This window comes from Aulostomus chinensis, chromosome 1, assembly GCF_037954235.1.
Source record: "Aulostomus chinensis isolate RoL2024-O1b breed Wild chromosome 1, RoL_Achi_v1.0, whole genome shotgun sequence".
Lineage (NCBI taxonomy): Eukaryota > Metazoa > Chordata > Actinopteri > Syngnathiformes > Aulostomidae > Aulostomus > Aulostomus chinensis.
This window is the reverse complement of record NC_141320.1, coordinates 52,089,840-52,114,085: the sequence shown is the minus strand read 5'-3', so window position 1 is coordinate 52,114,085 and position 24,246 is coordinate 52,089,840. Positions and strand designations below refer to the sequence as shown.

General features: G+C 46.6%; 1 non-coding gene across 1 annotated transcript; it reads right to left on the bottom strand.

Moving 5' to 3' along the window:
• Positions 1-20,807: 20,807 nt before the first annotated feature.
• trnal-gag (transfer RNA leucine (anticodon GAG)) lies at positions 20,808-20,889 on the bottom strand. Its single transcript is given in 2 exon segments — positions 20,808-20,842; positions 20,853-20,889. It is a non-coding gene; the product is annotated as a tRNA-Leu (tRNA).
• Between the last annotated feature and the right edge of the window lie 3,357 nt (positions 20,890-24,246).

Sequence of the window (24,246 nt, the reverse complement as noted above, 5' to 3'; positions counted from 1 at the left end):
TTATCATGGAGCCACAGGTGGAGTCTGGATTCTTTTCTAGAATGAGACGGCAGTGACAGTCCTGCCAAGTGACATCACTGACATGACTGGATGACTTCAGTCACATGACAGGATGACTTCAGTCACATGACTGGATGACTTCAGTCACGTGACTTCAGTGCCAAACAGTGCACACTGGTGCCTACCAGTCAAAACCACCTCAGACTGTATCATTCTATATGCTTGGCTGTAGTGTGTGTGTGTGTGTGTGTGTGTGTGTGTTTTTAAAAAGGCAAAAAAGTCTTTTTTTCAGCAACAGAACTTTAATACAAACACAAAATGAAAAGCAGAACAAGCCAGAACCCAAAATATGGATTTACAGAGGAAGCGTGCTGGGCCCAGAACCCAGAGTTGGATGGATCAAAACCATCCTCTGCTAAAAGAAGGGAACAAAATAAACCTGGTTGTTTTGAAATGTGAATCTGTTGAAGAGGGTGGAAATGGTGAGGGAGTCAGTTGTTCCTTTTGTTTTATGACAGAGACCTCATTGTTAACTAAATCAATTTAATTCTTTACTTGAAGATTCACGCTTTTTCGCTCAAAATGTTTGACAACTTCCTCCATGCTGGTGCCCCATCACACACAACAGGTGCACTTCTCCTCTTTTCTCCTCTGACCCTCAAACATTCACAGTCTTCCAGTGAACGTCCAATTGTCCTCTGAAATAAGAGATGAATCTTTCCCTGCTGAGACTCCTGATCTCTGACTGTCACTAGCATGTGCTAGCAGAATACAGCACTCCTTCTTCATGATCTGTCTTTGTCTCTGACCAGCTCTCCTGCTCTCTTTCCTCCTACCAGTCAAAGCAGACATCCGCACCTACTGATCTTGGATCTGCTGCCCGTTCCTGCCTGGTAAAAGAAGGAACCAGCACCTGGTTCTCCAGGCTGAATGAACTCCAGGACGTTGGCCAGCCGTGTCAGTTGAAACCTTATTTGTCCAAATAGAGAAAAAATAAGTCTGATTGTTGATGAAAGATGTCCTCATGGCTTTGAAACTGTGGTTGGGGAGCAGCCAACATGAGCACATTCATGGAAGAATAGCAGTAAAAACAGGAAGTGTCAGTTAGCAAGTACTCACCAGTCTGTCACTATCATACTTGATTCTAGTGGAACAAAATGGCTGCTGCTGACTGTGCTGCCTGGTGGAGGATCACTCTTCACCATCCTCTCAGGCCTTGATGGAACCAAAAAGGCCAGTTCCTGGAGAAGATCTTCTAGGGGTCCAGGTTAAAGCGGTGCCCCAGCTGGCACCAGGCGCTGACCCAGGTCCTGCATGGGAGATACTGTCAGTTCTGTTCTGCACTGCTCACAACCACAGGCTGGTGTTGAGGCCTGCAGCAACCAGGGCCCCAGTCACCAAGAGTATAAAGGCTGGTCATTGTGGCAGTGGGAGGAGTCAAAATGAAGACAGACCAATGTGAGCAGGACGTTCCTGGAGAAGTCAGAAGAACTTGACCATGTTTCCTACAGTACCCAGGAGGCCTGGTAGTTGTTGAAGGAAGCTCCAAAAGCAAAGAGCAGACAGCAGGACATCAAAAGAAAAGATCCAGACACTAAAACTACAAGTAGAAACAAGAAGAAATACTAAAAGCTTTGGAAAGATACTACAAGGTTGGATATACATTATTATATACACTACTATTCTCACTGACTCCTAAAGAGGGACAGGAAACATTAGAATGTGGATCAGATCAGCTGATTTCAGTGTTGAGTCCATCCCTCCATCCACTTTCTATTCTTGTCCTTTAAGGGTCATGGGGGGGGGGGGCGATCCCAGGTGACATTGTTCAAGAGGCAGGGTTCACCCTGGACAGGTCACCAGTCCATCAGGAGAAATGAGGTGGTCAGTATCATGCAACCTAAACTAAAACATTCGTCAGATCAAATTCAGATTAAAGCAAGAGGCTCCAGATCAAAGTCAGAATTCCTGATGATGTCATCAGGGCTTTGACAGTAGCTAGAATTCTGTCTTTGATCTCAGGAGGACATGAAAGAAACCCAATTGAGGAAAGTAGAGGAGAACATTCAGCTTCATTAGAAACACTTGAACTGTTGAACAGTAGAATTTGTTAGAAACAGTTTACAACACTGAGGGACAGGATTGAAGAGGGAAGAGTTTTCTGCTTTAAAATTAATTCTAACCTAAAAGTCAAGTCAAGTCAATTTTATTCATATCGAACCAAATCCCAACAGAAGTTATTTCATGACACAGTTTTGTCAGAGTTCAATAAAAGGAAATTAAGGGTCATCCAAGTTTTTATCTCCTTCAGACAGGCCTCCAGTTTAGTCAGCTGATTTATTTCATGTGGATCATTGATAAGTACAGCTGTGTGTCGTCAGCATAGCAGTGAAAATTAATTGAGTGTTTCCTAATAATGTGACCGAGAGGAAGCAGATAAAGGGTGAAGAGGATTGGTCCAAGCTCAGAGCCTTGAGGAACACCATAAGAGACTGTAGTGGTTTCCGAGGGTTTATCATTAGTGAGTACGAACTGAGATCGACCTAGTAAATAGGACCTGAACCAGTTAAGTGCAGTTCCTTCAATGCCAATGACAGGTTCCAGTCTCCGTAGAAGGATATGGTGATCAATGGTATCAAAAGCTGCACTAAGATCTAATCAGACCAGCACAGAGACCAGTCCCTCATCTGATGCTAGTAGGAGGTCATTGGTAACTCTGACGAGTGCAGTTTCTGTGCTATGATGAATCCTGAACCCTGACTGGAAATCCTCTAATAAGCTGTTGCTATGGAGAAGTCACAGAGCTGTTTAGCAACTGCTTTCTCCAGAATTTTGGTGAGAAAAGGAAGATTTGACATTGGTCTGTATTTGGCCAAAACTTCTGGATCCAGGGTTGCTTTTTTGAGAAGGGGTCTAATTACTGCCACTTTAAAGGACTGTGGGACGTAACCAGATACCAGACACATTGATCATATCTAAGAGGGAGGTGCTAACGAGGGGTAGAGAGTCCTTAAGTAGCTTGGTTGGGATGGGGTCTAGAAGACAGGTGGATGGTTTAGAGGAGGAAATGATTGAACTGAGCTCATCAAGGCTAACGGTAGAAAAACTGTCAAGTGTACGTCTGGTCCTCCAGCAGCCTCTAAGGCTTCTGAGGCTATAGGTGCCATGTTGTCAGCTGATGGCAGGAGGAGGTGAATTTTCTCTCTAAGAAGGACAATTTTGTCATTAAAGAAGTCCATGAAAGAAGAGGAACCTGGGTTGTTCTTGTGTTCCTCTATTAGTGCTGAGTAGTAGGCTGCTCTCGCTATACGAAGGGCTTTCTTATAGCTTTTAAGGCTGTCTTGCCAGACTAAATGAGACTCCTCCAGTTGGGGCAGCGCCATATTCTCTTGAACTTCTGGGTTTTTTGTTTAAGCTGTCTGGTTTCTGAATTGTACCAAGGTGCTTGTTTCCTTGGATTTATAGATTTAGTTTTTAGTGGGGCAAATGAGTCCAGAGTTGATCCTAAGGTGCCTGTTGCTCTATTGATAAAATTATCAATTTGGGAGGGACTAAGGTTGACAACAGTGTCCTCTGTAACAATGGGACACGACACTGATTAAGCACGACTGGAATCGCTTCCTTAAATCCAGGTGTGGCCTGATCAGACAAACATCTGGAAACCACAGTTTTCCTGAGGGGAGTGTAGTTGATTAGTTCAAAGTCCAAAGTGATTGATTGATGGTCTGATAAAAGCGTTCTGTGGAAACACAACGAGATGTTCAGCTTCAGTTCCACATGTTAGGAGGAGGTGGAGGTGTGGTTGTGACAGTGAGGGCGTTCATGGACAGACTGATGGACACCAGTTGAGTCTAGAAGAGAGAGAAATGCAGCACCAGACTGTTGACACTCTTCTGAGACCTGCTTCCTGTCTTCAAGAGTCATCAAGACGTCCCAGCCTCAGATTTTCTTATTGGAGACAATGATGACCACAAGTACAAGGAAAAAAAGAGAAGACAAAACAAACGCAAAATCCATCCTGCTGGTGAGGTGAAATCCAAGAGTCCCTGAGCCAGGACATTCCAACTGTAACACATAAGAGGCCCCTGACACCATGTTTCTGTTGGGCTGGTTCCCCAAACCTGATTGATTGATTGATTGCTGCAGTTGTAATGTGGAGTTTCAAACTTAGAGAACAGCTGCTGTTAAACAGAAGAGGAAGAAGAATGTTTTTTATCCAGAACTGAGATAAAAATTGAAAAGTTCAAAATAACATGAAAAATGGCAAATAATGTGTTGTTGTTTGTTGCCTTCAATCATTGCAGGAACAACATGAGATGGAAAAACAAGTCTTTAATCTATTTAAAGTAGAAAGATGTCTGTAGATAACATCCACTCCAAACAGTCAAACACAAGGGTGGTGATCAAGTAGAGCCTCTACATGGAAACAAAAGCACTGACGACTTGAAGAACAGAAAGTTTATTAAAAGACAAGTTTATAAGGACAGTTAAAAGGTGTCTAGACGGCTGTTTACACTTTAATTCAGCTGTAGAAGAAGAAGACCTTCACTGTGAAAACTCATCCTGTGTTACAGCCGCCCCTCCAGGACGGTCAGGGACCAACTTCAGTCCTGGTCCTGATACACCGGAAATCCAACCAATCCCTCACATAGGAACCATGTATTTGTTTGAGTGGTGCCCAGCAGCACAGCACCCTGCCTGAGCGTAGTAGGAAGTGTAGGAGCCGGTCCTGAGCGTGTACTGCATGTGTACTACTACTAAAGGTACTTCACCGGAGGCTCCAGCTGATGTCCCATATGTCTCCATCAGCTGGATGACATCACTGATATCAGAGACTCCACCCACTCATTTATTTTCACACATCTCAAAGACAATTCAGTGTTTGATCAGGATCAATACATCATTATAAAGATCAGTACTTGGTGCCAAGTGGATCTTTGATGGTGACCTCAGAGAAATCAGATCAGCCCTCACACCCTCCTGTCCAATGGTGGCTCCATGATTTCAGCTTCATCCTGTCTCTTTCCTGCTGTGTTTTCTCCTCTCTTTGTCTCTGTTCCTGCAGTCACACTGGATAGTTCCTGTGTGAAGGGGACCAACAAAGTGGTGGTGGACGCGTTGTCTAGAGTTCCTTCAGTGTGGAAATTGATAGTGAACTGTTTTCCTGTCTCTGGTTCTCCTCTTGTCTTTTCCTAGCCTCCTACATCATTGCTTTCTGGGTGCACCGGTCAATGCGGTACCTTGGGACAAGAGATGCTGGACCACCGGAGCAGCCACTGATTCACCTCCTGATAGGTTTACCTCATCTGTACAGAACAATGGGTGATGTACATGGTTTGAGGGGGTTTGGTTAATCATCATTTTGGCTTTTTTTTTAAACAAATACATTTAAGGTACTTTGGTGACCCCTTTCTTGTGTGTGTGTGTGTGTGTGGGGGGGGGGGGGGATAAAGGTCCCGTGGCTGGTGCCTTTCATGCTGTTTCTGGTGTTGCAGCAGGTATCTGGAGGGTGGGGGGCTGTTCGTTCCTCCTCGTTGAAGCTCCTGGGCCCGGTGCTCTCTACATACAGAACCCGCCTTGCTGGCCAGGAGCCTCTCTTCCTCCTCATCCATTGTCACTTTGATTTTCAGCAGACAACATCTCTTCCTTCCACCTCCCTTACACACATGCACACATGAACCCACACCACTGACTCTACTGACAATCACATCACATTGTTGTCTGAGTTCAATTTTGGTTTATCGTTGTTCTTTTCACCAAATAAATTCATTATTTGGCCTTCAACCTGCGTCTCCCACTCTTGTCATGCTTCAAAGCCACTTCTTGCAAAGGTGGTTTCTTCCCAGTGTGTGTTCTCATGTGTCTTTTCAGATCTCCCTTAACTGAGAATCTTTTACCACAAACTGAGCAGGGATATGGTTTCTTCCCAGTGTGCGTTCTCATGTGTCTTTTCAGATCTCCCTTAACTGAGAATCTTTTACCACAAACTGAGCAGGGATATGGTTTCTCCCCAGTGTGCGTTCTCATGTGTCTTTTCAGATTCCCCTTTTCTGAAAATCTTGTGCTACAAACTGAGCACGGGAATGGTTTCTCCCCAGTGTGTGTTCTCATGTGTCTATTCAGATATCCCTTTTCTGAAAACCTTCCGCCACAAACTGAGCAGGGAAACGGTTTCTCCCCAGTGTGCGTTCTCATGTGTGTTTTCAGATCTCCCTTAACTGAGAATCTTTTGCCACAAACTGAGCAGGGATGTGGTTTCTCCCCAGTGTGCATTCTCATGTGTGATTCTAAATGTGCCTTAATTGAGAATCTTGTGCCGCAAACTGAGCATGGGAATGGTTTCTCCCCAGTATGCGTTCTCATGTGTCTTTTCAGATGCCCCTTTTCTGAAAATCTTGTGCCACAAACTGAGCACGGGAATGGTTTCTCCCCAGTGTGTGTTCTCATGTGTCAATGCAGATATCCCTTTTCTGAAAACCTTCCACCACAAACTGAGCAGGGGAACGGTTTCTCCCCAGTGTGTGTTCTCATGTGTGTTTTCAAATGTTCCCTGACAGAGAATCTTTTTCCACAAACTGAGCATGTGAATGGTTTCTCCCCAGTGTGTGTTCTCATGTGTATATCCAAACCACATCTGTAATTAAAACCTTTACTGCATGTTGAGCACCTAAAGGGACGCTCATCCTCACTGACTTCTGTCTCAGATTCAGAAGGACCAAAGTTCATGTTCCTGATGATCTCTGATCCTCTTTCAGTCTTTACTTTTTGCTCTTTTGAGCTGCAATGACTCACTTCCTGTCCTGGGCTCAGTTTCTGAAGCAAATTCCTCCTTGAGCCAAAGGGTTCCTTGTGCTCAGAGGTAGTCGTGTTATCAGGTCTGACCCAATCATCCTCACTGACTTCAGTCTCAGCTTCAGAAGAGTCTGACATCTGGTCTTCAGTCTGGGGTTGTACAAGTGGATCTGGATCTACCTTGCTGGCTGGTTCTGGTTCTGGTCCTCCACACTCTTCTCCAACAGCTTCTGTTTTCAGATGATGAATTGGGCTGCTGCTCAGAGACTCTTCTTTCAAGTTCTCCTCAGTTAGACTCTGATGAAGCTGTGGGAACTGAGGTTTCTCTTCGTTCTCTTCACTCTTCACAGGGACCAGAGTGAAGGGGAACGTGGTGATATCAGCCTCCTCCTGCCCTTGAAGCTGCCCTCCCTCCTCACTGGTCCAGAGCTCCTCCCACTCCTCTTTAATGTGGGGGGGCTCTGGGTCCTGCAGCTCAGGGGGAACCTCTTCTTTAATCACCAGCAGCTGCTCCACATCTGCAGGACACAAACAGCAACATCAGAAATCTCTTCATTTGACTCTGAAACAGTGGAGCAACAGACAGAAACAGAAATCAACTCAATGAAAAGAGACGTCCTGCTACTGACGACCAGTCAGCAAACTGGGAACAGAAACGCTGGCTTCAGATGCTTGGATCAACGTTGTGTCACCCAGGTCAAAGGTCATAGGTCCCCTCTGCTGAATGGTTTTGTCCATTCATGATCACATCTGCTGGTCAGAATGTTCATTTCTAGAATGAGACCCTGTAGGAGAATGAGAGTTCAGTCCCTAGAACCAGAGGGAACCTGTACCGATGCTAAACATGTCAGCCCACCTGCACTCACAGCCAGGGAGGTGCTGGCCACTGGGAGAAGTGGAATGATTCCCTAATGGCCGGTCCAGCCCAGGCCAACCGGGCAGTGGAGAAAAAAAGGTTGTTTTTAATGGGCTGATATAACTTCCAGTCTACAGGATCATCTTTTAACAAGGTAGCACTGTAGCAGCCTACAGAAGAACGACACAAGGACACCAACATGCACAGCATGCTGGGCCAGCCTGTCACACACGCCTCAGTTAGCAGGAGTTAGCAACACAGTGTGAATGTCCCCTCAGCTTGGTCTTGTCTTGGTTCAGTCCAATGGTAACATGCTTCTGATGCCTGTCAATGGGAGTGTTCTTCACATTGACCACTGACAGTGACTCACACCTCAGGTTCCAGCCCTGGAATGACGATTCCTGAGATCCACTGATGCGTCAGGTCTTTGTTTCTTTCACTTCATGATCCTCATGGCGCCATCAAAAAATAACACAACACAAAAAACACCTACACAGGAAATACTTAGCTCTCTGGCACACATAACGTCTGGGCCAATATTAATATTAATATTTATATATAAAAAAGAATAAATGGCACACAAACAAGCAACCGGCGGCACTCCCACGCCCAGGGTGCCTCCCTGAATTTTAACTACATTCTAGTCATCCATCACCATCACATCTACACTCCCACGCACAACACACACCCTGCACCCATGTTGGGATGGGGGGGCAGCTGGGGCGGGGAGTGGGTCCATTGCTGCCCCTTTTGCTAACTGCACCAGCGCGGGCCTGGGTTGGGCCTGTGGCCTGGGGGGGGGGGGGGGGGGTTCCTGTGGTTCCCTGTGTTCAGGGGGTTTCTGGGTGCCCTGGTGGTTTGGTCCTGATCTGCCTGCTATCCTGGACTGGGGGTGTGATGTTCTGGTCCCCCACATCAGCTACAGTCAGCTACCCACTGCATTCAAGACAAACCGTAGCGCACACACACACACACACACACACACACACACACACACACACACACACACACACACACACACACACACCTGGTCTCAAAATACACGCCTCTCTGGCTACAAAGACAGGTCAGTGAGAGTTTTTCTCGACTGATAACTTCTGTTGTTCTGTGTTGTAGAACTGTAATACTCTGAGAAGAAATACCTGCTGGCTCTACTCTCTCTCTCTCTCTCTCTGGTCTATTTTTATAGTTCGTCTCTTGGTGACCAGTAGAATTTCCGATCGAACTCTCGATAAATCTCTGTTGTTATTGTTGTTACTGTTTTTGTTTGTTTGTTTTTCTCCTATTGTTGCCCCCCCCCCCCCCTGTCCTCCCTGTCCTGTCCCTGCTCTCTCTTCCTGTCCTCTCCTGAGCCTCAGTCCGGTAGCTTCATCAATGAACCAACACATTCCTAATAAAGTTCAACCCAGATGGTGATAGGAGGAGTTTATCAGGTTCCTCCTTAGCAGAGTAGAACTGCTTCAGTCCAACATGGCACCAGGAACATGGATGCTGCTGCTGAACAGGACAGGGTAAAAACTACAAAAGAAGGCTGGACAACAATCCACAGAAAAACTAGTTTACCCTTTGATTTTGACCTTTGAATTTTTACATTTTACCTTTCAGACGTTCACACACAACCCGGAAATGGCTTTTTACACCTAAAATCCCCTAAAATGCTCTCTGAGGGCCTCTGCAGCTCCACTTCCTGGACTGAATTCGGGGCCCAGCAGGTCCCTGCGGGGACTCACCTGCTCTGTCCAGCCTGACTCGGGGCTTCAGCACGGCATCGAGCAGCAACCTCTGCCGGCGGTTCTCCCGCTCGTACTCCGCCACGGTTTCCTCCAGCAGAGCCACGATCTGCTCCGCGGCCGCCGCCAGCCGCTCGGTGAGCAGCGCTCTCAGCACCGGGACTCCAGCCGCTGAGTCTCCTTCTCCCAGCTGCAGCAGGAAGTCTTCAGCGGCGGCGAGGATCCGCTCCTGGACCGACACCCGCAGCAGCTGCGCGGCGCACATGTTGAGGTTCTACCGGCGCCACTCAGCCTTCAGGAGACAAAGACCGAGGCCGGGGGTTCACGGACTTCTCCTTCTTTCCTTGTTGTGTTCAAAGCTTCCCGCGTCTTCTTGTCGTTTTGTGAAGCGCGTATTGATGACGTATGTGGTGACGTCCAAAGCCTCTTCAGCCGGCAGTGACCACGTGACTGATTCAGGACCTGCTTCTCCGGCTTGGCGTGAGATTCTAAATGTAAAGCAGTGAAACGCCGTGGTTTCCTCCCTCCTCGTCCAAAAGCGTTCGCTATTTGATCAAAGGAAGGAGAAACAAGTGACTCCATGTTGTGGAGGCTGAACTCAGAGTTGAGAGAACTTTCATTCTGATCTGAGAGCAGCAACAAAGCCACTGAGAAAAACTGAACCACTGTCAGAGTCGGCACAGCATCAGCAGTCAGGCTGTGTTCACACTGGGAGAAACCATCGGACAGAAACCTCCCTCAGTCACACTGAAGGAACCTGAACTGACTGCTGCAGCTGGGAAACACACACACACACACACACACACACACACACACACACACACACACACACACACACACAGCAGGAAACATGAACAGAGACATAAAAGCACAGGATGCCTCCTCCTCCTCCTTCCAGAGATCAACTGATCTCCAGATTGACTTCAGTTCTTTGATCAGAATTCTTCTTCCTCCTTGATAGATTTATTGATACTTTGTCATAGACGGTCCATTCCTATTGGAGGATGTTAAAGAGCAGAAGAACCAGGTTCCCATGTATGGAACTAGAATATTTATATACTGTATTGCAGTCGTTTCCAATATCCATCCATCCATTGTCTTCCACTTATTCCTGTTAAGGGTCATGGGGGTGGAGCCTATCCCAGCGTCTGCAGGCGAGAGGTGGGGTTCACCCTGGACAGGTCACCAGTCCATCACAGGACCAACACATAGAGACAGACAACCATTCACTCTCACAGTCACACCTACAGTCAGTTTAGAGTATCAATCAGCCTCGTCCTCTCTTGATGTCTTTGGACTGTGGGAGGAAGCTGGAGTACCAGAGAGAACCCACACAGGAACAGGAGAACATGCAGACTCACACAGAAAGATCCTGTGCTCCAGCCGGGACTGGAACCCTGAACCTTCTTGCTGTGAGGTATTTTTATCTCACAAGTGGAAAAATGTAGAATCTTCATGTCATTACATGTCGTTCTCCATTGGGTCACTAGGGGGCAGCACCTACCTGCATCACCAATATGAGCCTTCAGTCTGTCAGGGGGTAGAATTCAGTCACCACCAAGGACATCAGAGTCAGAGTTCAGACATCAAAGACAGACATTAAAGCCTCTCTGATAAAACAAAAATATCCTGCAATATTTTTTCCAAAGTGAGACCCTCTTTATTCTCTAGTTTAATCTGCTGCAATAATAATGAGCATCTTTGTCAGTCTACTGATGAATGTCAGATATCTTTGATGACCAAACCTGGACGTTTGTCTCAGTTTGACTGGAAGTCTCATTCATTCATTTCTCCTCCATGATTTCCTGCAATGATTTCCTGGTTCTGCTCCATTCAGGTTCAGAGAGCTGAGATTAAAATCACTCAGGAATAAAAGAGGAGACACCAACAAGTCAGCATGGAAGAGGAGCAGCTTTTCAAACTGGTCACCCTGGCTGCTGGTCTGGGCCTCCCTTTGCCTCGGTGCTCCTTGAACCAGTGAAGGTCCTGGTCCAGTCTTCTCCACTGAGTCCTTGTCAACAGGGAGCACCTCCCCACCAGAGAGGTGCAGGGCAAAGGAAAGGAAAACTCCAACCAGAATGAACGCTGCACTAAAAACTGCCCTCCATTTCTTGAGGGGAACGTTGGGTCTTCCTCAGGCAAACGGCAGTCAGCAGTGGCTCAACATCTGAACTGAGCCCAGACCTGGTCAGCTGATCATTCACCAGCTCAGCCCCTCCCACTCATGACGAAGACCTTGAAAACCCCAACATCACCTCCTCCGCCTCAGTCTGGCGTGTGTGGATGGAGGGCTGTGATGTCAGCAGCGATGACATCACTGACACAAACACTGATCTCTGACTGGTTTGGTCTGAGTGGGATTCAGTGACATCACACGACCTGCACCAGATGAAGGGGCGGGGCATCCAGGAGCTGTGACATCACTGGTGACTCTTGTTGGGCCGCCTTCTTGGCCAAAGTGGAGGAGAACAGGACCCAAATACAGACGGGGGAGAGGAGCGTTCAACAAAAGGAGGCTTGATTGATGAAAAGACAAAGAACAACAAAGGAACTCAAAGCACCAACAGAGGAGAAAAGACAAAGTAGCAAACAAAAGCCAAACTTCCACTGGAAACTTGGAGGAGCTGGAACAGGAGGGAGAGAACATGAGGCTGAGAACCCTGGAGAATGAGAGGTGGACAAATCCACCAGCGCAGCATCAGGAGAGCAAAGAAACCAGAAGGAGCTTTGAGGAGCTGCTGACATGCAGCCAGGGAGCGTCTGCCTGAGATGGGAGGAGCTGCTCATCCACCCAGATGGAGAAGCAGCCATCTTGCTCTTCTGACGCCGACTCAGAAGGAACAGAGGAGGTGAGGGGCCTCACGTTGTCATGGCAACATGGAAACATTCCACTCTATCAGTGGTGCCTCCATCAGACGCACTTTGTCTTTATGAAGATCAAAGTGAAAGGAAATAATAAAATAAAACAATGAAGGCTGCATGAACTGAGTGACACACTTGAGGATGACATCAGCGAAATGTGTGATGTCACACTGCTGAGTCGTGAGGTCACCACCAGAGAACAAATGAGTGATGAGATGCTGATTATTGACTCTCTACTTTAAATGATCTCACTCTCTTCCAGCTTGAAGAAGTTTGAGGATGAATGAAGTCAAGAACTGGAAAAATGGAGAACGTTCATGTCATTACATGTTGTTCTCCATTGGGTCACTAGGGGGCAGCACCTACCTGCAACTCCTGTGAGCCCTCAGTCTCACCTCATTTTCAGGCTCCAACTAAAATGAAGCTTCAACTCTTCTGAATCCTCTCCACCTGTCAGATCTGTTTGAAACTTCCAGGTTTGATCAACATCCCAGTCTGAACACATCTACAGGTCAGTAGTGACCACAGCGCCACCTACTGGCATCTGGAGAAATCAACTCCAGATGTTCCCAGACGGGGAAAACCTGCTCTTCCTGGATGGTTCACCTCTGGAAACGAAGCTCCAACTGATGCGTGAACCAGAGGGAGGAAACCACGGCATTTCACGGGTTTAGATTTAGACCCTCAGGCCAAGCCGGAGAAGCAGGTCCTGAATCAGTCACGTGGTCACTGCCGGCTGGTGAGGCTTCGGACGTCACCACATACGTCATCAATACGCGCTTCTGAAAAAGAAATCCTTGATTCCTCGACTCATCACTACTGCTGCTACCAGGTTTGTGAGTTCAGCAAAACTTAGCGGGTCTGGAGTGGCACAGAGGACAGAGCTTGGACTCTGTGTTTCTAAACAGTTGCTCTCTTCTACACAAAGACATTAAAACAAGAGTTAAAAATAACTTTAAAAAGTGGATCTCTTGGCATCAAGTCTTCTCTTTTATTCAGTATCTGGGTTGTTGAGCCTCTTCCTTGAAGTAACTCACACTTGGACACCTGAAGACGTTTCTTATAGCCAGTTTTCTATTCTTTGACATCCTTCACCTGCTATCATGAGCACGGCTCTAGATAAACCTGCTATCATGAGCACGGCTCTAGATAAACCTGCTATAGCGAGCACGGCTCTAGATTAACCTGCTATCATGAGCATGGCTCTAGATTAACCTGCTATCATGAGCATGGCTCTAGTTTAACCTGCTATCATTAGCATGGCTCTAGTTTAACCTGCTATCATGAGCATGGCTCTAGATTAACCTGCTATCATGAGCATGGCTCTAGTTTAACCTGCTATCATGAGCATGGCTCTAGTTTAACCTGCTATCACGAGCATGGCTCTCGATTCACCTGCTATCACGAGCACATCTCTAGTTTAATTTGCTATCATGAGCATGGTTCTCGGTTAACCTGCTATCACGAGCACATCTCTAGTTTAACCTGCTATTACGAGCACGGCTCTAGATTAACCTGCTATCACGAGCACATCTCTAGTTTAACCTGCTATAACGAGCACGGCTCTAGTTTAACCTGCTATCACGAGCACGGCTCTAGTTTAACCTGCTATCACGAGCATGGCTCTAGATTAACCTGCTATCATGAGCATGGCTCTCGATTAACCTGCTATCATGAGCATGGCTCTAGATTAACCTGCTATCATGAGCATGGCTCTAGTTTAACCTGCTATCATGAGCATGGCTCTAGTTCAACCTGCTATCACGAGCATGGCTCTCGATTAACCTGCTATCACGAGCATGGCTCTCGATTAACCTGCTATCATGAGCATGGCTCTAGATTAACCTGCTATCATGAGCATGGCTCTAGTTTAACCCGCTATCATGAGCATGGCTCTAGTTCAACCTGCTATCACGAGCATGGCTCTCGATTAACCTGCTATCACGAGCACATCTCTAGTTTAATTTGCTATCATGAGCATGGTTCTAGATTAACCTGCTATCACGAGCACGGCTCTAGATTAACCTGCTATCACGAGCACATCTCTAGTTTAACCTGCTATCACGAGCACATCTCTAGTTTAACCTGCTATAACGAGCACGGCTCTAGTTTAACCTGCTTTCACGAGCACGGCTCTAGTTTAACCTGCTATCATGAGCACGGCTCTCGATTAACCTGCTATCATGAGCATGGCTGTAGATTAACCTGCTATCATGAGCACGGCTCTAGATTAACCTGCTATCATGAGCATGGCTCTAGATTAACCTGCTATCATGAGCACGGCTCTAGATTAACCTGCTATCATGAGCATGGCTCTAGATTAACCTGCTATCATGAGCATGGCTCTAGTTTAACCTGCTATCATGAGCATGGCTCTAGATTAACCTGCTATCATGAGCATGGCTCTAGATTAACCTGCTATCATGAGCACGGCTCTAGATTAACCTGCTATCACGAGCACGGCTCTAGTTTAACCTGCTATCATGAGCACGGCTCCAGATTAAACCGCTATCATGAGCACGGCTCTAGATTAACCTGCTATCATTAGCACGGCTCTAGTTTAACCTGCTATCATGAGCATGGCTCTAGATTAACCTGCTATCATGAGCATGGCTCTAGTTTAACCTGCTATGATTAGCATGGCTCTAGTTTAACCTGCTATCATTAGCACGGCTCTAGATTAACCTGCTATCACGAGCACGGCTCTAGTTTAACCTGCTAACAGTCAGCTGTTGTACTCAGACAGGCAGAACTCATCAAAAGAAACAGGAGGGAGCACAGAGTCACAAGGGAAGTTTCACTGGGCTGAGAAATGAAGTCCAAGGAGGTTCATTCTCTGATGACATCAGCCTGATTTGGAACCAGTGGAGTTGCCCCCTGCTGGCCATTACAGAAAATGCAGCTTTAAGTCCTCTGATAGTTTAAGCTTGTCAGACCTGGAGTCTGCATATAACCACATAACAAATTGTCTTAATGCAAGTGTCAGGTTGAGATTTGCTCCTGAAAATCCTGGTCTCATTGAAGACCGAGTCAATGAGGCTGCTGCAGGTTCCTCCTGACAGTGGGAGGCCCTGTGAGCAAATGTGGGAGGCTCAGTTTAGACACTTAGAGACACAGAAGGAGGAGAGGCTTTCCTTCATTAAACCAGAAAAACAAAACAAATTGTTTAGAGTGGAATTTGTGGCTGTGAGGATGATTTAGTCTCAAGTTTTTAAGAGGAATCTCAGTCCCCAACCCACTCTCGCTGTGACCTCATCTGTTGCAGCCTCTCAATCTTTGAATTCTTAGATCTGGGAAATCTGGATTTTAGTTGAAGACTTCTTGACAGGGATAGAAACTTCCAGGTGTGATCTAAAAACTCTGTCATTGATCTCAAACTTCTGGCAAGTGGAACTCCTGAAAACGTAGATATGAGGGCGGAGCCAGCAGCTGATCATTCCAGGATCCTCAGTGTGTTCACCTCACTTCAAAAACCCTCAAGCTTTTCCACAATGAACAACCTCTGGGCAGCTCTGGGCCGGCCTGTCAGAGCAGCACACGCAGCTCTTCGTTTCTTACTGACTGTTGTCTTTGGCCAGTCGGCCGACCCCCCAGTCTACCCTCCCATTACTTACAACCGTTTGAAGTTGGAGCCTCAGCCAGCAGAGCACGTGTCCCTGTATGTGGTCGCCGGCTGATAAAACTCAAAGTAATTCAACATGTAATCCCAGTCAGCCTGTATTCAGTCGCATCTTAGTTTTTAAATGTTCTACGTCTCGTGTCTGAACCAGGAGGATCTTAGTGTTCTGCTCATGTCAGTGTTTCTGTGTGGACACTCCTGCCTCCCAGCTTCACCCTGCTGTAATTTGGGCTCCCCTCATTGTCTTCTGTATGTCCATGGAACTGAAACTGAGGACCAGGGGACATCAGGAGACCTCCTAACTCGTTCATGGTCTTCGCCATGGAGCAGAGGCCAGCATTAACGGCATCATTAAAGAACAAGAACAGTGCCAAAGCCAACGTCAGACTTGGGAGGACGGTAAGTGTGTGTGTGTGTGTGTGTGTGTGTGTGTGTGTGTGTCAAAAACTGACCCACTTCTTTTGCCAACATGAGCCCACAGTGGTGGTGTCTCTAAAGAGGTGGAGCTCTGTCCTTCACCTGCTAGGTTCCAGCAGGCAGCTCAGGTCTAGTTTTCTTCACTGAGCCTCCATGATGAGTTTCCTCTGAGAAGTTCTTGTCCAAGGTCCCAGCTGGTAAAACCATTGTCACCAGTGATACTGGGACCCTGCAGTCCAGTGGTCTTATCAGGACCACACTGGACCTGCCGTCTTTGTTTGTTGTGTTGTTGTGCAATGTGAGAGAACGTGACAGACCATTTTATACCAAAGAAAGGCTGTGTGTGTGTGTGTGTGCGTGTGTGTGTAACCATGTTAAACTCTTTTAAATAAATGTTTCAGCCTGCTATTATTTGGATGCTGTATGATTCCTGCAACCCCAGACTAACTCAGGTGTTCGTACTGCAACCTAAAGTATGGTGATGAGGAGAATGATGAACAATCCACAAGGTGATCAGAAAATAAGAAATGGATTCAGGAACAACAAACCCATCTCTGAACATGTGATTGAAACATGTGAGTGGGACTGGCAGAACCTGGCTTTACCTCAAAGTGTCTCATCCAGAGATCTGTGACAGGCGTCTGCTGTGGAGGGTCAGTCTGTCCGTCCACATTCAGATCATCGATGCAGCGACTCTGCTAGGATCAAACTACTCAGGATGAAACAGACCAATGTTGACATCAAGTAGCAACTCAGCAGCTGATCAACAGAGTCCTCAGCACCAGTAGAGCCTGGTCCTGGTCCCTGGGGGGCTCCAACCACCAGCCTCTCTGTTAACAGCCGAGCGCCACAGAGACTCTGAGTCTCCTGCTGTTCATGACGAGTTTTCAGGCTAAATTCAGTGTGTGAGGTCCACACTGCACATTTGAGGGACCATGAAGGACAGAGGAGAGTCTGACTGTCATGGTGAAAGCCTTCAGCACTAGAACTGAAACAGCCCCACCATCTTAACCCCCCCAGACCAAACATCATCGTCCAGCCTCCAACCAGAGGTCCCTCAGTTATCATGGAGCCACAGGTGGAGTCTGGATTCTTTTCTAGAATGAGACGGCAATGACAGTCCTGCAGAGTGACATCACTGACATGAATGGATGACTTCAGTCACATGACTGGATGACTTCAGTCACGTGACTGGATGACTTCAGTCATGACTGGATGACTTCAGTCACATGACTGAATGACCTCAGTCACATGACTTCAGTGCCAAACAGTGCACACTGGTGCCTACCAGTCAAAACCACCTCAGACTGTATCATTCTATATGCTTGGCTGTAGTGTGTGTGTGTGTGTGTGTGTGTGTTTTTAAAAAGGCAAAAAAGTCTTTTTTTCAGCAACAGAACTTTAATACAAACACAAAATGAAAAGCAGAACAAGCCAGAACCCAAAATATGGATTTACAGAGGAAGCGTGCTGGGCCCAGAACCCAGAGGTGGATGGATCAAAACCATCCTCTGCTAAAAGAAGGGAACAAAATAAACCTGGTTGTTTTGAAATGTGAATCTGTTGAAGAGGGTGGAAATGGTGAGGGAGTCAGTTGTTCCTTTTGTTTTATGACAGAGACCTCATTGTTAACTAAATCATTTTAATTCTTTACTTGAAGATTCACGCTTTTTCGCTCAAAATGTTTGACAACTTCCTCCATGCTGGTGCCCCTTCACACACAACAGGTGCACTTGTCCTCTTTTCTCCTCTGACCCTCAAACATTCACAGTCTTCCAGTGAACGTCCAATTGTCCTCTGAAATAAGACATGAATCTTTCCCTGCTGAGACTCCTGATCTCTGACTGTCACTAGCATGTGCTAGCAGAATACAGCACTCCTTCTTCATGATCTGTCTTTGTCTCTGACCAGCTCTCCTGCTCTCTTTCCTCCTACCAGTCAAAGCAGACATCTGCACCTACTGATCTTGGATCTGCTGCCCGTTCCTGCCTGGTAAAAGAAGGAACCAGCACCTGGTTCTCCAGGCTGAATGAACTCCAGGACGTTGGCCAGCCGTGTCAGTTGGAACCTTATTTGTCCAAATAGAGAAAAAATAAGTCTGATTGTTGATGAGAGATGTCATCATGGCTTTGAAACTGTGGTTGGGGACCAGCCAACATGAGCACATTCATGGAAGAATAGCAGTAAAAACAGGAAGTGTCAGTTAGCAAGTACTCACCAGTCTGTCACTATCATACTTGATTCTAGTGGAACAAAATGGCTGCTGTTGACTGTGCTGCCTGGTGGAGGATCACTCTTCACCATCCTCTCAGGCCTTGATGGAACCAAAAAGGCCAGTTCCTGGAGAAGATCTTCTAGGGGTCCAGGTTAAAGCGGTGCCCCAGCTGGCACCAGGCGCTGACCCAGGTCCTGCATGGGAGATACTGTCAGTTCTGTTCTGCCCTGCTCACAACCACAGGCTGGTGTTGAGGCCTGCAGCAACCAGGGCCCCAGTCACCAAGAGTACAAAGGCTGGTCATTGTGGCAGTGGGAGGAGTCAAAATGAAGACAGACCAATGTGAGCAGGACGTTCCTGGAGAAGTCAGAAGAACTTGACCATGTTTCCTACAGTACCCAGGAGGCCTGGTAGTTGTTGAAGGAAGCTCCAAAAGCAAAGAGCAGACAGCAGGACATCAAAAGAAAAGATCCAGACACTAAAACTACAAGTAGAAACAAGAAGAAATACTAAAAGCTTTGGAAAGATACTACAAGGTTGGATATACATTATTATATACACTACTATTCTCACTGACTCCTAAAGAGGGACAGGAAACATTAGAATGTGGATCAGATCAGCTGATTTCAGTGTTGAGTCCATCCCTCCATCCACTTTCTGTTCTATCCTTTAAGGGTCACAGGGGGGGGGGGGGTGCGATCCCAGGTGACATTGTTCAAGAGGCAGGGTTCACCCTGGACAGGTCACCAGTCCATCAGGAGAAATGAGGTGGTCGGTGTCATGCAACCTAAACTTAAACATTAGTCAGATCAAATTCAGATTAAAGCAAGAGGCTCCAGATCAAAGTCAGAATTCCTGATGATGTCATCAGGGCTTTGACAGTAGCTAGAATTCTGTCTTTGATCTCAGGAGGACATGAAAGAAACACAATTTAGAAAAGTATATGAGACCACGGCAGCATGATGGTGCAGTGGTGAGCACTGTGGCCTCACAGCAAGAAGGTTCTGGATTTGAGTCCAGGCTCGGGTGCAGAATCTGCATGTTCTCCCCGTGCATGCGTGGGTTCTCCGGCTTCTTCCCACCGTCCAAAGACATGTAATTTGGGATGAGGCTGATTGGACACTCTAAATTGACTGTAGATGTGAGTGTGAATGGTTTTGGCGACCTGTCCAGGGTGGCCCGTAGATGCTGGGATAGGCTCCACCCCCCTCGACCATCAATGTAGGTGTTTTGTTAATTGCATGCCACATGAAATTATTGTTGGTCAGTTTTCTAGCGACTGTCTCACAGCGTCAAGACAAGAACACTTCTACTTTTGATGATGACAGTTTGTTCAACACTGAACTTCATCCAGTCCCATGTTGTCAAACACTGGAACCTCCACAGCACCTGAACAGGGACTTGAACCCTGGACCCTCAGATTAAAAGTCTTATGCTCTACTGTCTGAGCTCCTCAGGCTCTTTCTACAGCATTGAGACAGGAACAGAAACACCTGTGAAGGTCAAACTGATGCTTTCTTGACTTGTTCAGTCCTCCATGTTGAAGTCCACCAGGCTTTTGATTGGCTCTGATTCTCTGTGGCAAAATCCAACAAGAGGCTCCAAAAATGTCCTGAATGTCACAAGAATGCACAGGACAAGATGTTAGTTTCCTTCATGTCTGCAGTTCCTCCACTGGAAAGTAAAGTCAATGCTGCTCTTCTGCTGAAACCTGGGATCGGACCAGGGACCTTTAGATCTTCAGTCTAAGGCTCTCCCAACTGAGCTGGTTCAGTTCTGAGGGAGGGCCCTGCTTCTCTCATTTATAATCTCTTCCACTCTCACTGGACCTTAGAGAGGATTGGAGCTTCTGAAGTCCTGACACAAATCAAACCAGGGACTTTGAACTACACAGTGAAGGAGTTGGTCATCAAGGTCGATGGCAGCTTATTAAGTTCTAGCTTTGATCAAATATAAGAAATGTAAATGAATTCAACATTGATTGCATTTCCCTCCTTTCTTTGGTGCAAGGAACTGAGGACTGGAGCTGTTAGTTTTCCAGTTCCTACATCAGTGAATGGACTTTCTGTGCTGCAAGGAGCCAAAGCTACTAAGGAGGATTACAGAGTTTGTCCTTGCAGGAGTCAGTGACTTAATAGAGTCTAACAAAGGGTTGAACCTGAATGAGACAGTCACCCTTCAACATGGGGCCATGGCAGAGTGAACCAAGAACACTACAATGGGGGTGAGAGTGGAGCCATGATGGATTCACAGTTCATCACCTCCACCATCATGTGGACCACCTGATCACCTCTCCCTCAACCTCTAAATAACTCATTCCCTGACCGGGAATCGAACCCGGGCCGCGGCGGTGAGAGCCGGTCTCACCGCCGAATCCTAGCCACTAGACCATCAGGGACCACACTGAGCTCTCCAACAACAGAGACTATACACAATGACTCAAGAACACAGGACTCTGTGGTCTCAGCTTGAGATGCAGAGGGTCCACCAAGACCACCAGACACCTCAGCCCCCTAAAGACAGTCCACCCCCAGGATCAGCTTCTATCACTCAGTGGTCCAGAACCATGATGAAGCCTGATCAGGAATGTGAGCAAAGCTCTTGGAACAGGCCTGCTGCCACCACAACTAAGATCCTGCAGGTCACTAGAAACTCCAGTGTCCAGCTGACAAGTGGACGTTCCTCTGATCTGTGGTGGTGCTGAGTTTAGCAAACACCTCCAACAAGAAGATGAAGGAGGCCATCAACTCCTCCAAGCTCAACATCTATACTGGCTTTACTGGGAGATCAGGAGGTCAAAGCAGATCTCCACCCTCCACCTCAGATGGTTTCTACTCACAGAGATGAGGGACCAGTTCAAACCAGCTCCCTGGAGCTCCCTTAAGCCATTGTCCCCCTCAGCTAACATCTGGATCTGGACCTGCACCGGTGCTGACTTGTGTCTTGAGTCCCCAGAGTTTGTTGAACCAGAGAAGCTTCAACTGGTGATGGTCGTACAACCAAGCGTGAAGGTGAGCCTGCATTGTCTGATCTGGAGCTAACAGGAATTAGCAAGTTAGCAACTGTTCTAGAGTTGCTGCTGAGTTGAATTTGAATTTATTTGTTGAAAGGTTCCAGTTTCTATGAGGTCAGGGAAGATTGGTGTGGATCTAAAGGTCCCTGGTTGGATTCCCACCTCTCACAGAGGACCTGATGCTTCACGTGAGCTGTGGGATTGGTCTTTACTGCTGAGACAGAAAGAATCCTCCCACATTGGCTTCTTTTAATTGTCAACATTGGTTTGGCTCATTGGAACATTTTCAAACCCTCGTTGCTCAGATTTTACATTAATTTGATCATGACTTTAGACAAATGTTCTGTTTATTAATTAAATAATCACTTGAGTTATGAATTTAGTGAGTCAACCAGACTTGGTCAATGATAAAAGTTAGTCTGGTTATTATTCAGTTTCCAGTCAGTAGGGACACACACACACACACACACACACACAAACACACACACACACACACACACACACACACACACACACACACACAGCCTGTCTTCAGTATAAAATGGTCTGTCACGTTCACTCACGTTGGAAGATTTCTCTGACTCCATTGTGAATAAAGAGATTCTTCATCTGACACCTGAGTCTTGATCCACTGATTCCTCTGATCCACCTCTTTCTGCTCCAACAAGGCTGACATGGATCAGGTGGGTCCATGTCATCCAATCAGGAGGTTTCTCCTCTCAGTTAATTTTCTTCATCCCAGTTTAGATTGATTCTTCTCAGCCTGATGAAGGAGCATCTGATCAGGTGTTTGACTGCTTGTTGGTTGTAATTCCATAGATTTTAATCTCAGATGTTATAGAATTAAGAATGCAATGGCAGTCCTGCCAAGTGACATCACTGACATGACAGGATGGCCCAGTCATGTGACTGAAGGAGCTGAGAGCTTCTACACATCATTGTTGATGGTGTCTTCCACTGTAGTCAGCAGCCTCAACTCCTCTATCAACACCTGTCAGAGACCTGCTGGAGGCTCCACTGAGGTTTGAACTGGGATCACTGGATTCAGAGTCCAGAGTGCTCACCATTCCACCATGGAACCATCAAAGATGAAACAAGTGAGACAAACTATGGCACTAATCATGTACGAGGGACTGCAGTGGTTTTCTGGATCTAATTTCCACAAACAAATGATGATTTGGGGAAAGGTCTGACAAAGTCTGACAAACATACCCTGATTTTTTTCACAAACAAATGATGATTTTTAGACAGTGACACAGGGCTCTTATTTTGGAGGGCCATCAGGATGTGAAATATCCCAGACCTCTGAGATCAGAGCGTTCACTTTGATCTCAGGGTCCTGAATTTGGAGGTTCCTTCTTTGGTCTCCAAGTTCTAACTCCCATCTGACTGAATCCTTTTTTTAATGAACTCCTCAGACCCTGATGATGTCAGGAAGAAATCCAGACATTCAGTTCTCATCTCAGCTGTTCTGACTGAGACGTCAAGCAGTCAGGAAAAAAGTGTTACGACCCAAAGTGGGACCTTTACAGGAGCTAACAAAGTGTCTTTTTTCCTAAACTACTTGAGGAACTGGTTAAACCAGTAAAATATGCATTTCTGTGTGCAGACCAGTGGGGAGCCTGGGTGAGTGGAAGGATGTTTACCACCAACACAGAACCCAGACTTTAGTCATGTGATGAGATGGAGACTCTGATGATGAAGTTAATGGACAAAATGTGAATTGAAGGATGAACACAAATGGGTTTTTGAACCAAACACATTCCTTCAGTCGACTTGTGTGAGGTGGAAATAATAGTTGGAGGAGAATGAGAGTTCAGTCTCAGCGCTATGACCTGTGCTGACACTAAAACATGTCAGCCCACAGAACAAAGATGGCAGTCCTCTGGGAGAGCAAGTACACCACACATACATGAAGAAACCCTACAGGAAACAAATATGTTGCCAGAGACTTTTACTCTGTTTTTGTTGTTTACCCAAGTACAGGATTGGAGGGAGACTGATGGTCGCTGTTTGGGTTTTTGGAAAACAAGGAGGCTGTGGGTTCAAGCTGGATTCTCAGAGACGATTTCCCCAACCTCTACATTGGCATCTACACTGTCATCCAGTCACGTGACTGAAGTCATCCAGTCACGTGACTGAAGTCATCCAGTCACGTGACTGAAGTCATCCAGTCACGTGACTGAAGTCATCCAGTCACGTGACTGAAGTCATCCAGTCACGTGACTGAAGTCATCCAGTCACGTGACTGAAGTCATCCAGTCAGGTGACTGAAGTCATCCAGTCACGTGACTGAAGTCATGTCAGTGATGTCACTCTGCAGGACTGTCACTGCCGTCTCATTCTAGAAAAGAATCCAGACTCCACCCGTGGCTCCATGATAACTGAGGGACCTCTGGTTGGAGGCTGGACGATGATGTTTGGACTGGAAGGAAAACTCCTTGTCCAAATTCCATTGTGTTCAAGTTTAAAGTCCCACAATAAGAAGTAGCTGAATCTGACAGGTGAAGGTTTGGAACTACAAGATGGTGATGTTGGTGACTTGATGTTTCCTTGACTTGATGCTCTGACTGTCAGGGTGGATGACAGCTTCTTCTGCTGCTGCATCTGAGTGGCTAGGATTGGAGCTTTTACCCTCCAAGGTTGTTTGGTTCCAGGGGAAATTTTAGAATTCCAGTCCCCAACCTGGGCTGTTCTGAAACTCTTCTCCTGAATCACTCCTGAGCTGCAGCAAGAACAAAT